At 41.7% G+C, this 15,823-nt stretch overlaps 1 long non-coding RNA gene across 1 annotated transcript; it reads right to left on the reverse strand.

Moving 5' to 3' along the window:
- Positions 1 to 2,448: 2,448 nt before the first annotated feature.
- LOC140632881 (uncharacterized) lies at positions 2,449 to 7,112 on the reverse strand. The gene is made up of 3 exons (XR_012030535.1): positions 6,795 to 7,112; positions 5,684 to 5,837; positions 2,449 to 2,690 (listed from the first exon to the last, which is right to left on the reverse strand). It is a non-coding gene; the product is annotated as an uncharacterized lncRNA (long non-coding RNA).
- Between the last annotated feature and the right edge of the window lie 8,711 nt (positions 7,113 to 15,823).

Here is a 15,823-nt window from a genome sequence, read left to right on the forward strand (position 1 = left end):
TCAACTAAGTGTCCAATAAATGCTCTGTATGGATGTATTATTAGTCTACATTTCTTCAGCCCTACATGCTAGTATTTAGATGCCTATAGGTGGCTTTAGATAGACATGGTCATCTTTGCCTTTATATAGAATAAACATGGTTACTGGGTCAGAGCTCAGGAAGGGAAGATAAATAATACATATTGAGCATCCATTATGTGCTAAATACTTTATGTGTATAGGCTATGTTAACCTTCATAATCATCCTAAAGTTAAATGTACTATAGCTGAGGACAAAAATGCTGAGAAATATTCATTTACTCCAAATCACAAAGCAGAGAACAGCAAAGCCAGAATCTAAGGACAGATCTGTCTTGCCTCCTTCCTCTTGTCTCAGGAAGGAACCTAGACTGAGGTTTATCACCCCATCTTTTCAGTGAAACCCAACCTTAATTTTCGCAGGAGACAAGATCTTTCATTCCACATCAGGATATAGGTTTGGAGATGCAGACACCTCCTGCTGACAAAAATTCCCCTGATGTGTAAGCATCCGACACAAAATCCTTTCTTTTTTTTTTTTTTTTTAAATCCTTTCTTGATAACAGATTTGGTTGTGGCAGGAACAAAAGGGCACTGGTCCCAGAAAAGGGAAGCCAGATCCAATTTAGGTCACAACTTACTGTTTTCCTGGTCAGTTCTGCTTACTTTCAAAAACTCTAATTTTTAATGTCTGCTCCTGGTAGGGCTGCCACACTTTAAAGTATATATCTACCTAGATGTATGCTTTGTAATGTTTTAGTATAAATATGTCCAGTGTCATATTTGGGATGGACTAAAAAGTTATATGGGTTTTTTAATCTGAAATTCCAATTTAACAGGGTATTAACTGTGTTTTAGCTGGCAACCCTAGTCTCCTGACTTGAAAGCCTTTCACTGAGTATGTCACAGTCAGAAGAGATAAAGATACCATCACCGAGCATCAGAGAAATAGTCCCAATGCCTTCCTAACCCACAAGCTTAAAATGAACTTGGAGCTGCACTCAGGAATGTCTGATCTGGGCTTAGCAACAGCATTTTCTGCAGAGTACCAAAGGACCTACTGACTGAGGGGAGTGGTGACCAGGTCTGGAGTAGCAGCAATGGGATGATGAGAAAGAGGTGGAAGGATAGGTCCTCTGTGCTTTCAAACCTGTATATTCTTGTTAGTGTTCTGGTACTGCTGGCACAGATGACAAACCTACTGGCTTCAAACAACACCCATTTATTGTCTCACAGTTTCTGTAGGCCACATGTCCGGTGGGCTTAACCAGATACTCTGCTTAGGGTCTCACAAGGCTGCAATGAGGGGTTAGCCTGTCTGGGCTCTTCTGGAGGCTCCCAGGAAGAATTTGCTTCCAGGCTCATCCATGCTGTTGGCAGAATTTAGTTCCTCCTCATGCGGTTGTGGGACTGACATCCCTGTCTTTTCTGGCTGTCTGCTGGAGTGGGGGTGATTCCCAGATTCCAGACATTGCTTCTTTCATTGGCCCCCAACTCTCCATCTTCAAAGCCAGCGCCAGTGCATCAAATCTTTCTCATGCTCCCAATCTCTCTGACTTCCTCTTCTGCTGCATTTCTCTGACTCTCTGTTTTCCTCTTGTACTAAAAGCTTCCGGGATTACATTTGACCCACTAGATAACCCAGGATTATCTCCTTATGGTAAGGTCAGCTGATTAATAACCTTAATTATACCCACAAAGTCCAATTTGTTATATAATGTATATTCATAGGCATAACACCAAGGGACAAGGGTCACAGGGTCAAAATTCTGCCTCGTACTGCAGGCCTTGGACATTGACAACACATTAACACATTCTGACAAAGGCTGCCAACTTCTGGAAGCAGAAGAGCACTTACCCATTTCTGGTGCTGTGAAATAATCAGGAGAGAATCGGAAGAACTCTGTTCTGATCCCAGCTCTGCATCTACCATAGCAAGTGAGCTTAGACAAGTCATTTAAAGCTTTTGTGTCTGTGGCTACTTTGCCTGTCGGTTCTTAATAAATGGATGAAGAGTCTAGCTCTCGGCCAAACACCTATGTGTGATTTTTCAGGCCTAAGCACCGGTGATCAGAGAGGCTTCACCTGCCAGTCCTCAAGGGGGAAGCTGACCTCCCCACACACTGACAGGAGTTACAGTCAAGGACCCAGGCCCCCCCCCACCCCACCCCCGCCAGCCTTGCTCTTACACACGTCTGCATTGCCAGCCCAGGCACCTCCATCTGGAGGTCTCTTTACCAGGGAGATACAATGACAGAGCCACCCTCGGGAGACACAGCCAAGACCTCCGTATAGAGGAAGAGAGGAGGACACTTGAAAACACTTTTTCTCTATGCTGACTTAGTATTCACTACTACTTTTCCATGGCAGTCTTCCTCCCTCTGTTCCCTAACCCCCAGCCCAGCCCAGGATCAATAAAACTCCAGGAACCTTTTGCTCAGGGCTCCCTCAGGAGTGAGATAATGTCCACATCTGCGCTGATACATCAGACCCTCACTTGGTTCTGTTCCATGGGGAAAATCAACAGGAGGAATCAGCACATTCTCCAGTGTAGCTTCTTGTTCATACTAGGTAGTGATTAAAGGCTTGACTATTACTTGCTTGTTGACTTGTTGTCTTAATTGGTTTCTCCAACACCTGGTAGTCCAGCTTTCTCCAGCTCAGCAGAGCACCTGACAACATGAGACAATATAGGACAATGCCTCAGTAGTGGCATGGCTTACATGGTTCATTCATTCATTCATTCATTCATTTATTCAGCACCTATTATGGGCTGGGCACTTGCTAGGTGTCAGGGATACAGAGATGAGTAAGACCCATTCCATTATGGCAGGAAGGTTACATTCCAGTTGAGGAATTATGACCAATGAATTATGACACAGTGATATTAATTCTCTCATCAAGTATTTGTTGAAAGCCTAACTTCTTGCTTGAGATCTCATATAATGATTCTTTGAGAAAGATTTATGATTAGCTTTATTTTATAGATAAGTAAAATAAGGCTCAGAGAATAAATATTTTGCTCAAGGCCCCAGAGCTAGTAAGTGATAGATCAGGATTCAAACTCAGGACTTTTGATTTAAATTCAGTGTTTTCTCCTTCATCTTAGGTAGAGATAAGTTCTATAGGGACTCAGAGAAGGAGACTGATTCTTCCTGGGTTAAAGATGGAAGTGAATGCTATAATCCTCAGGACTTGGAAAAAGTCGAGTGCTATGTATGATGGCTCCTGCTGTTATCATCCACCATTTACATCCTTACTCCTTTTAATACATAGACAAAATAAAAGTTCCAAGTCACCTATAAGTCATCATGCAAAGCCCTGCCTTCCTTTGGAGGCAGAAAGTCCTCTGCTATCTCTGTCACAGACCTGATTCGAGGTCAGCTCCTCCAGCTCTGTGCAGATGACACCCATGCTCCAGACAATGGTGCAAATGGCTTTCTCCACAGGGTTTTAGGAAAGTCTGTCTTTACATAATAACCCACTAAACACAATGACTCTCAAAAACACTGATTCTTTTTTTTTTTTTTTAAAAAAAAAAAAAAACAAAAAACACTGATTCTTTAATGAGGCTGTTGGAGGATCAGAGTCCTATCTGGACATAAAGGAATCCATTGATTCCGCATCACTGGCCTGAAGGAAAAAGCCAACCGTGGGTGTTTGCAGAATGCTGGGCAGCAGTAAAGGGCTCAGCACTCAGAGCTAGAAGGGCGGCAAAAGTCAGCATGATGCAATGGTCTCCTCCCTAAAATATTTCCTCTCGGTTCCCTGTGAGTATGAAGTTGTTCGCAAATATTTAAGATAAGTGCTCTTGTCTAGACCCACTCACTGGTGCCCAAGAGCTGTAACCACACAGAGATGAATGCTATGGAGCCTAGCCCTGGCATGTGCCCCCCCAAGGGCGCTTCTGCTTTTCATTTGTTTATTCCAAGGCCATTTCCCAGCCCTTCTTCCTTTCTAGGGTCCGTAAGGAAAGCACAGCCATCCACACAGATGCCAGAGGCCCCCCTCTGTGACCTTGCATCTGCCCCCTAAGAAATTCTGCAGACACATGGAGAATCCAGTTTTCTTCTCTCAGATCTCCCTCAGATGGACGGAAATCATTGGCCCCATTGACTAGTTATGATATTTTTTTTCCTCTTAGATCCTAGGTCTTCCCAGTCAATAGAGCTTCAAGGTGAGAACAAGAAAGATTGGATTTTATTCTGCCCAGTTTGGTGGTAGCCAAATTACATCCTTACTCAACACGAACAGTTCCAGTTATCAAATAAGACTAGTATGGATTTATTCATCTTTTAAAGACTTTATTTATTTATTCATGAGAGACACAGAGAGGCAGAGACATAAGCAGAGGAATGGGATCCCTGGGTGGCGCAGCGGTTTGGCGCCTGCCTTTGGCCCAGGGCGCGATCCCGGAGACCCGGGATCGAATCCCACGTCGGGTTCCCGGTGCATGGAGCCTGCTTCTCCCTCTGCCTGTGTCTCTGCCTCTCTCTCTCTCTCTGTGACTATCATAAATAAATAAAAATTAAAAAAAAAAAAAGAAAAAAAAAAAGAAGCAGGCTTCCTGCAGGGAGCCTGATGCAAGAGTCAAACCAAGGACCACAGGATCACGACCTGAGCCAAAGGCAGACGCTCAACCACTGAGCCACCCAGGCGTCCCACTAGTATGCATTTATTATCTGAAATTTTACAAAATAAGTTCATTGGAAAAAGGTCCTAGAGAATGACAAAGTATCATGCTGTTCTTATCGGCTGTTGCTTAGTAATAGTGATTGTTGGAATCCTTATCCATGTGCGTTTCTTCCCTTAATAAACATCTATTGAGAACCTACTGCATACAGAGTTCTTTGCTGGACACTCATGGTGGTACAGATACACAATCTCTGTCCTTCCAGAATTTAGCATTTACTACTTGAAAGGAGCAAAGTAGAGTACTAGAGAGGAGGAACAAAAAGGTGTCCTTGGTGGTGTGTCGTTTGGTTCTGAGCACTGTGTCACAAAAATAGACATTTTGAATAACCAAGCAAGGCTGGTGCTGACGCAGCCTGGCTTCACTCATATGCCCCTTTAGCCAGCTGACAGGCTAGCCCCTGGCAAGCACCAAATCCTCTTGTTGGGCTTAATGCACGAGGGTAGTTTGGTATCTGCTGGAGGCCAACAGAGTGAATTTCAGGTCTGTTTGTGGGCACTCTGGAATTTTAAGTGCAGGCATTTTTTATTCATGAGATTCAAAGGAGACCCTGAAATAGTTGGCTCTCCAGCCTTAACAGGCGGGCCTGAGCACTTTGTAAGGGACTAGGGGAGTCATACCCTGGCTAGGGCAGGGAAAGTGATGACTCACTCAGAGCCACTTAGGTTGGGCAGGAAACGGCTGATTCTGTTGTTGCTGTTCTAGAGGAGGCCTGCATTCCCTGGGTGGACAGGTTGCATTAGGATTTTGGCAGGAGTTTCACTGTAGCTCTTTATCTTTCTTCGATTCTTCCTGGGGATTTGGGGAAAATATTGAGCCATAGGATGAACTAAACAAATAAGAAGGAAACATGGTGTTCTTCCAGGCCCTCCCCTCAACGTGGGTCCCAGCAACCTGAGCTGTGGTGCCTCCTGGGGAGGTGAGGAGGAGGAGGAGGAGCACACAACAAGGGATCCTTCCTACACTACTTACTGCCTTTGGAGCTCCGGGCACTGGGGGAGCACCCCCCAAAGTTGTAGCTTTCCAGGAACTGCGGGAAGAGATCCCCTTGCTTGGACACTGCTGGGTTGAATTTCAGCTCAGCTGTGGAGGCAGTAGCTACTTCCATTCTTTGCATCTCAGAATCCTCATTTGTAAAATAAGATAAGTAATAGAAGTCACCTAGAAGGTTGTTTGTGAAGTTTCATGAAGAAAAACATGAAGCATCTAGAACAATGCATGGTTCAGAGTTCAAGCTTAATAAATATTTGGCTATTTTAATGAGGGTGCCAAGAGGACAGCATGCATGGAACTGGTGCAGACAACGACTGTTACATTATGTCTGGAAGCAACCTTAGTTGTTTAGTTTTAATGAGCCATAGCAAAGACATATGCTGGTAGGAGGTCACTCTGCACCTTTTGATGGATGCAGTTCTCTCTTTCTAAACCTGGGGGCATGTTTCCTTCTGGTCTAGACCAGTGCTCTTCAAACGTGACATAATGACCTGGTACATAAATGACCTGGGGGTCTTAGTCAAATGCAGATTATGACTCAATGGATTTGGAGGTAACTGACAGTCCACATTTCTAACAGGTCCTTGGCTGAGGCCACAGCAGCTGGTTCACAAATTCTGAGTATCGAGGATCCAGTCCCAAAAAACCTCCTGTGATGATGGAAATCTTCAGTGTGTGCACTGTCCAAAACAGTAGTCACTAGCCACTAGCCACATATGACTATGGAACAGGTGAAATGTGGCTGTTGGAAACTGAAGTTTTTATTTAATTGAGGTGTAAACAACCGCAGGTGGTTCATGATTACAGTATGGGACAGCACAGCTCCAGACCCTTCTGCCCAGAAGCTCAAAGTCGTGAGTTGGATCCTTGTTAGAGTCATACACAAAACTCTGTTAAGGACTACATATTATACTTTAGATGACAATGGGGATTGAGTGTAAGAGGTGTAGAGTTCCACCCAATCTATCTACACACTCAGCAAATACAGCCAAAGCATATACTCCGGTACATGTGAATGTTAGTAAAATAACCTTTTTTATTTGCAGATGAACTTCCTGATAGAGCTGTCTGACCAACTTCCTTCTCTTACCTCCGGACCTTGAGCCAGATCTGTTTATTACCCATCTGTTGGAAAAGAAGGTATTTCATTAACGATGAATTCAATGATGTCCTCAGCTTGATCATTTTCACCTCTTCAATGTTTTCCTTGCATGTTTTCAGTGTGAGCCCTTGATATCTGTATACATCGTTGAAATAAACATTATCTAAACATAAAAAATGGAAAGTTGAATGAACTTAAATAGGTAAAAAGATCTTCATCTGACTATATTGAAAAATATTAAGACAAGAACTTAGAATGTTTGATAAGGAAGTTAAGTCTTTGATTTCTGCAAATGTTTCCTTGGATGAGATGGACGTGTCAAACATCCTGGGTAAATAGTGATGAGCCTTAAACCCATATCAGTGACAAATAACTGACTCTGATCCAGAGCACTGAGCTGGATTCTGAATAGATGCCAGGGCCCTGTGCTTTCTCATTGATATGAAGAGGAAGCCAGCCCATTTTTCACTACATCTTTGTAAGAAGTATGTTAATGTTCTTACCTGCTTTTTTAAAAAAGATTTATTTATTCGAGAGAGAGAAAAAGACACTGTGAGTACAAAAGCAGGGCAGGGGGAGGTAGAGGGAGAGAGAGAGTCTTATGCAGATTCTCTGCTGAGTGGGGAACCCCACATGGGGCTCAACCTCATGACCCTGAGATCTTGACCGGAGCCAAAACCGAGAGTCAGATGCTCAACTGACTGAGACCCTCAGGCACCCTTACCTGCTTTTGATATTAGATGTAAGAGATCAATTTCAATCGTCTCCAAATTGCAGTACTGATTTGAGAAATGACACCTGGCATTTTTTCTGACACTTGGCATTTTTAGCATGTCAATATTTGAAACCATAGGCAACACATGGGTACAAGGTAAAGAGTGATTATATTAGCTCTAGGTGTATATTGAGTATATTGTAGTTACATAATATATATAGCTATACTTATGAGAAACTCTTATTGTGATAGATATCAAATTGAATTTAATGACAATTAAGGATGTAATGCTTACCTTTTATTTCATAAGAGTAGAAAGTACTTTGTATAGCCACACTGCATTTTAAAAAAGTATTACAGGGGTGAGATATATTGAGAGACTAATATATGCCCCCATACCCTGCTACCAAAATGTGTGTATGGAGAAGAACATATGCTGAATAGAATGATTCAGTTCTTGTTCAAGGAACAAATGGAGCTTCTTGCCATAGTGAATAGTGTAAGGGGGCCCTTTTCAATCAACACTCACATAGAAATTAAAGTGGGTTTCATTAAATGCCTTCAACAATGGACTAGAAAACATACAAACCTTAGACATCTGGTTTAGTATGACACAGCACTTAATAGATTCAAGATTAACTCTCAGATGAGAAAGAATTCCAGTGGGTCAAGGTACAGAGGAGTATTTTTCTCTTTTCTCTTACTGCCATCGTTTCCCCCTCCTCTATTTTCCCTCTCTAACTATCTTTGTTTTTTAACAATTAGAAAGTTACTCTGTATTCCTTTGTCTATCCCATAACTTCTTCCAGTTGATGTGTCCTCTTAGTTGGTCCTCAAATGTACTCAGCCCCATGCAAGATGTCAGAGAAAGATACAAAGAACACATAGACCCCTCCTTTCTGCCTGCAATTTAGAATGTTATCTGGGGAGACAACCTTCCTATGTGAATAAATGAGCCTATAAAGAACATAAATGATCGAAAACCACTCACCAATCATGTAGAAAAGCTAGGGTGGTTGACCACAAGAAGGTGAAGGAAAAAAGAAATTTCAATGGGGATTCATGATGTCAGGCTGACGACTACAAAGCAACTGCAGAAAACCAGGCCAATATATTGAATGTCATAGGAGAATCAGAGAAGCTGAGAATCCAGTTTGCAAGGAGAGCTCATTTAGGCAAAAGCAGTCTGGGCACACAAGGTGAGAGAAATCTGAAACAAAACCCTCAATGAAGCTTATACTGTGCACCTACCGGGTATGGACAGGTTAGCACTGGCTCTCCAGTGATACCTGGACTCACAGCAGAACATCTGCTTAGAAGAGATAGAGATGTACCGATATGGATCACAACTAAGGCAGGGGTCCAGGAGCTGGTGATTGGATTGGAAACAGGCAGAGCTGGGCATCAGGATCTCAGCCAAACACTTCTGGGTGGTTTGAAGCTGCATGTTCCTTTTATTTTATTAATTGCCTTTCACGGAAAGGGCTGGGTAATGTTTTGGTCATGTTTAAGTTATGATCCTACTTTGACCATCAGCCTGGTAAGGTGGGGCTGACCCTATGGATAGCACCCTTGAAGTCGAATCTTCACAATGTGAGTTGCATTCTTAATAAAGTATATTTACAAAAGCATGTAATAATTAAATCGACATAAGACAGATTAATAGGAGAAAAACAAATTTAATGTCATATGTATGGGAAACCCACAAAATTTCAAGACTCAGACGTAACCAAAGCAGGCAGCTTTTACACACTTAAACAAAGAAGTGACACATTTGTGAGGAATCAACCAGACAACGACGTTTGTGCTTGGGGAAGTGAATTAGTGAAAAACTAACAAGATTTGTTTACACAGCCTTCTTGGCCCTGAATTCCCTATCTCTGATGACAAGGATGCCTTCTATCCTCCTAGAACAGGGATGGGGCCTTTCCTGCTTTTGGGGGGGAACAAATGGGGGTCAGAGTGTCCTTCTTGTACCAGTTGCTTCTTAAGCAGCTTTAACTCAAAATAATCGATATGCCCAAATGGTGTATCATGGGGTAGCATATTCTCCTCTCCAGCAGCAAATAAAAGTAAATAGTCAAGGCCTTGGGAAATATAGGAGGTGAGGAATAAGAAGCCAGCATGTGGCCTTGATACATAATAAAACCATAAAGAATAAAGAAAGAGATAAAACTATGATCACTTAAAATTTTTTAATTCACTGCTATAAATTAATGGGATCAACTTGAATGTGACAGATGTTGAAATATAAAATAGCTGAGAGGTGAGGATATAAAAGCACATTCTTAAATTCTTCAAGTTTGAGAACTAAGGGACATCACTGAGATTGTGTCTACTAGCAACACAGATTTGAAATGTTAAAAAAATCACACAATTATTTTCTTTACTTGTGCAAATACCTTGCTGCCTTTTCCACTAAATTGATGAATAAATCTTTGTCTCAAGTGTCTTTGAGTCACAGCCTTTGTTGAGAATCCCTGGGGAATGGAGAGGAGTAGAAGGGGGAAGGAGAGTAAAGTAGTTTAGAAGATAGAATAATTCTTTTTTTTTTTAATTAAGATTTTTTTACCTATTTATTTGAGAGAGCGGAGCAAGAGAGAAAACACAAGTGGGGGGAGGGGCAGAAGGAGAGGGGGAAGCAGACTCCCCGCAGAGCAGGGAGCTGAACTTGGGCTCCATCCCAGGACCCTGAGATCATGACCTGAGCCCAAGGCAGACACTTAACTGACTGAGCCACCCAGATGCCCCAATGAGATTATTAATGAGAGTAAACAATGGTACTGGTTTAGTCGGGATTCTTTTGGTTGGAGTGATAGGTCCCCAACTTACATTAGCTAAAGCAAAAAGGTTATTCAAGGACACTAGGGTATCTTACTGAGTTCAAAAAGAGAAATGATGCTGGGACTCAGGAAGGAGAGATCCAGCCTATGAAAGGCAGCAAGCACCATCTTGCCCCAGTGCATATCTGGGTCCTTCCTTCCCTTACCCAGTCCCTGAATCCCACCTTAATCACAACCTGAATCTTTCAGATTTCTCTCCACTGCCAGCCTTGGCACCTACTAGGGGCTTAAAAAATATGTACCAGGTTAAGTCAAACTAGAACATCTGACCCAGAAGTTCAATTCCTCACAAAGTGGACTGCCAAACCTCCCACACAAATTACCATGACATTGACAAATTTAGGGGTTGCCACAAAGAGTTTTCGACCACATCATTATTTTATTTTAAATCAAACAAAGAAGGAGCTATGACTGTTTCCAGATCGTTGAGTGTGATGGTCAAGAAAGAATCCTTGACAGGTGCCTGGCTGGCTTAGTGGCTTAGTGGCAACACATGACTCTTGATCTCGTGATTCTAAATTCAAGCGCCACATTGGGTATAGGTATTACTAAAAAAAATAAATAAATAAAAGGAAGGAAAGGAAGGAAGGGAATTTTTGAGATGTGTTGTGATGCACCTTAGTAAGTTTATTTAAGTAGCACAGGGACAGGACCTGTGGGCAGAAAGGGCTGCCCCTTTGCTGCTTGAAACTGGTGGTTACATGCCTAGTGCTCATGGGGGAGGAGACATGCAGGAAGCATTAGATCATAAATGTCTTCTTCACATTTCTACTCATAAAACTACTTTTGCAAGATTTCTCTGGTGTGTATCTTTCAGTTCAATAATCAGTGAGGTATACAGACATTCATGAGACCCTCTAAGAATGTAGCAACCAGCTCCTATTTGATCCTTATGAAAACTATGCAGGCTCTAAGTCAGCCTGCTGGGCTGAAGGTGAACATTTTTCTACCCCTCATCATAATGACATGAAAATCCATATTTCTAGATGGAAAAAGAAATAAAATGACATTGAGTAGACGCAGTAGTGTTTTGCCTTCTTCTCAAGGTTCTCCATGTTATATATCTAAGCATCAAGTTGTGCCCTTCACAGTTCCATACTGGTCCCCAGCTTGATGACTCCACAGTTTGATCCCAGCTTGATCAAGAGCCACCTCCCTCTTTGTCAGACTTCAAGAGTCTTTTTTTTTTTTTTTCTGTCAGTGGGTTTTTAGTAAGAAACGATAAAGTGAGACAATGGACCTCCAGCCTTTGCCTTCAAAATCCCCTTATTATCTGTGCTTTTGAGTTGCTACAGACTTCTGTGTTCTGTCCTCGTCTCTCTCTCTCTGCAACTTTCCACATGCTCCTACCCAGAGAACAGCTTCCCAACAGGATCAGACCTGGCCCCCATAAACTTAAAAGATTAATGAACAAAGACAGTCCTATAGTCTCTCTCCTTCTGAGTCCTGCTCAAGGGCTCTCTGGGCGTGCTATGTTCTGCTTCGAGCTGCAATCACTATTGTTCCCTGTACTGAAGACTGTACTGCAAGCAGAGACCAGTCGTTCCCCACCCAACGCCATTGTACAGCAAGGGCTCCCTTCCCCCCACTTGGTATGCAAGGAGGCCTGTGCTTGGGTACTGCGGGAGTCCATGGCACTGAATGCCTTGCCTCTGTGAAGGTGAAGCCTCCGTGGTGGGAACAAAATTTACCTCTTTGCTCCTGACAACAAATGCCTTCAGCATTCTGTGTTGTTTTGTGTCTAACAACTCAAGTTAGATTGCATTTTATCCCTTAAGACAGTACTTTCAATCTGAGGGCGCTCTGAAGGTAGTACACAAGCAGAATATAAACAAACCTGATGTGAAGGAACCTTTATGTTTTAATTTGGTGGAGTGTTGTTTTTTTTTCCAGATTGGTTGAATCACAGTCCTCAGCTATTTAGAAAAGAACAAAAAGGAACAGTTTCCTGATCCACTTGATAACAAATTCTGGGCCTCCACTCTCTTTCATGGTCCATGGGACTGAATTTAAAAGCCAAAACACTAAATTTAAAAAGAAAAGAATGCATTGAAAAAAGGCAAAGTAAGATTCTATTTTTAAAAAACTGAAATGTGAAAACTTGATTTGAAAGAGATTCCATGTGTAAAGTTGCCTGAGGAAGTTTATCAAATTTTTGTCCTTTGTTTCAAAAAGCTTTGCGAAGAAGCAGTCCGGAATGTGAACTTTGACACCATCATTATTTGGACTTTGTGTTCTCTTTCATCAACAAGCAATTTTGTTTTCTATGTAGTTATAACTTATTTATAAAGAGAAATTTTATAGAGACCTTTGCTTACCAAGCATAGCTCGAGAGTACTTCACCCTGTATTTCTGGAAACCTCTTGTTTTCTTTTTAAGAACTGCCTAAGAAATCTACATCCATGGATGGGAAAGACTCTAAGCTTAGTTGTGAAAAAGACCACCAAGGACACAAAACAAGAAAAAGAACTTTCTATTGAAGTGATCATTTCACATCAAAATCATCTTAACTATTTCTAAGGGAATTGTAGTTTAAAAGACATAAAAAGTCACGAGTTGTCTTTATTGACATGGGGTTAGGTTTATTAACATTTTACCGTCTATAAATAGTAGTGAAGTCATTTGTCTATTCCTGGTCCAAGAATATCAACATAGATAATATTTGCCTTTGTTATCTTCCTAACATATTTTATAAACATTTTTCTCTGGTTGTCCAATTCTGCCAAGAAACCCCCCAACCTTGGTACTTCCTTGGACCTGCTCAAGGTGATCAGAGACTGTGACTTTTATGTTTATTTATGTGCTTCAAATTTGTTTTTTTTTTTAAAGATTTTATTTATTTATTCATGACAGACAGAAAGAGAGAAGCAGAGACATAGGCAGAGGGAGAAGCGGGCTCCCAGCTTGGAGTCTGATGTAGGACTCAATCCCAGGATCCCGGGACCACGACCTGAGCCAAAGGCAGGTGCTCAACCACTGAGCCACTCAGGCATCCCTCAAATTTGTTTTATACTGACTTTTTATTTCATGATAAATATATGCTTATTAAAGAAAATATTAGAAAGTACAGACAAGCAAAATAAAAATCACTTGTAAATCCATCCTTTAGATGGGATGATGTGGTAGGCAAGCCTTCTGCTGCGACATGGCAAGGCTGGAAGAAGCAGTGTGGAAGAGGACAGGGTGGTGAGAGGGACTGTTCCATCTCCTCTGGTGGGTGTGGAAACAGCTGTGCATGTGTGCATGTGTGTGAGTGTATGTGTAGGGGGGATGCTTGGTTCCTAGTAAGTTGGGAAATCTGAACACTTGGAGATAGAAAGAACCCTCAAGAAACCGTTACTAGTCTGCCCAGAAGTGGAGCATGTTGGGGTTAAAGCAATCAACTATACAAATGTGACAAGATCATATTTGTGCCCCAAAAGGGAGAAACAATTATGGTATGTGTGAGGGTGCTTGTATAAGTGTGTGTGATTTTTACTGAGGGCAGCACATTAATTGGTGTCCATTGCTGTAGTTCAGAGGACTTCAAGCATGAACGACAGAGCAAAGCAAAGAATATATATATATTTTTGTAAAATGACTTTTCTGACCTACTTCTGAAGTTATCGAACTATTTTACTGATATGCCAGGGCCAATTCCATTCTGTCTTGTAACTGGCTGGATAGAATGAGAAGAAAGGCCCATAAACAGATATGCTGGAGAATTACCAAGAAAAGGAACTCCTAGAGTCAGGTGAGTTCTAAACATTCCCAAAGACAAAAAGCCCCAAAGTCTTTCCAGCCCAACCCCCCACCCTCCACCATATGTCACTGGCCTGGCAGCAGTGGCAGCCTCTCCTCAGCCAAAAGGCTTTGTGTTTAGTTTTTCATTTTTAAAAACATTTCAAATGAAAACTTCCAAAGATAAACAGAAGTAGAAAGAACAGTGTAATTAACTGCCAAGTACTCAGGTCCAAGAATTGTCAGTATTTCATCTAGACCACCATCTGCTCTAAAAATTACTTTGAAACAAATTCCAGACATCACATCATTAGATAGATGGCAGATGGATGATAAATAAATAGATAGATAGATTGATTGATTGATAGATAAATAATAGATCTTAAAAACGAGGTAGTTAGTCTTCTCAGGCTGCCATACAGGATGCCATGGAGTGGGTCATTTAAACAACAGAAATTATTTTCTCCTCATTCTGGAGGCTGAAAGCCCAAGATTAAGATGCTGGCAGGCTGGTTTTCCAGTGAGACATTTCTTCCTGACTGGCCAATAGCTTGCTCCTCACTGTGTACTCGCATGACTTTTTCTCTGGTATGCTGCTATGTCTCTTCCTCTTCTTATATAGACACCAGTCCTATTGGGTTAGGACCCCACCCTGTGTCTCATTTCACCTTAATTACCTCTTTAAATGCTCCATCTCCAGATACAGTCCCACGGAAATTAGGAGTTCAACATTTGGATTTGGTGGTGGCGGGGGGCATAATTCAATCCAAACACAGAGATTTTTTTTAACACAAATAAAATTCCTGGGGCACCTGACTGGCACAGTCCGTTGAGCCTCCAACTCTTGGTTTTAACTCCAGTCATGATTTCATGGTCATGAGATAGAGCCTTGTGATGGGCTCTTGGCTCTGATCTGAGTCAGCTTGAGATTCTCTCCCTCTCCCCCCACCCCTCCTGTTCGTGCTCTCTCTTTCAAAAAAAAAAAAAATCTTAAAAAAAATAGCGTATGGGATGCCTGGGTGGCTCAGGGATTGAGCGTCTGCCTTTGGCTCAGATCATGATCCCAGGGTCCTGGGATCCAGTCTCACATTGGGCTTCCCACGGGGAGCCTGCTTCTCCCTCTGCCTACATCTCTGCCTCTCTCTGTGTGTCTCTCATGAATAAATAAATAAAATCTTTTTTAAAATAACATAAATACTACCATTGGAGTGCCTAGGTGGCTCAGTCAGTTAAGCATCTGCCTTCGGCTCAGGTTATGATCCCAGGGGTCTGAGATTGAGCCCCAAGTTGGTCTCCCTGCTCAGTGGGGAGACTGCTTCTCCCTCTCCCTCTGCTCCTCCCCCTGCTCCTACTCTCTCTCTCTCTCAAATAAATAAAATATTTAAAATAAATACATACATACATACATACAATACAATATCATTACACACCTAATGTGTAAAATAGTAACAATAATAATCTCTTAAAATAAAATATTCTGTCAAAGTCCAGTTTTTTCCAATTATTCTTATAAATGTTTTTTATAACAGCCCCAAGGTTTCATCTTATTGATGAAAGTTTGTGGGAACATACTGTTTTTAATCTTTAAAAATCCATCAATAAGCAATTTATTAAACACTTATTATGTATTTACCATTGAGAAGCTAAATGCCCATGTCAGGGAACAACAAGTAATGAGGTCAAGTAGTTAGATGGGGCCAAACTACAAAATATATTGAAAAGCATTAAAAAAAAAAAAA

The sequence above is a fragment of the Canis lupus genome, chromosome 5 (genome assembly GCF_048164855.1).
Source record: "Canis lupus baileyi chromosome 5, mCanLup2.hap1, whole genome shotgun sequence".
Lineage (NCBI taxonomy): Eukaryota > Metazoa > Chordata > Mammalia > Carnivora > Canidae > Canis > Canis lupus.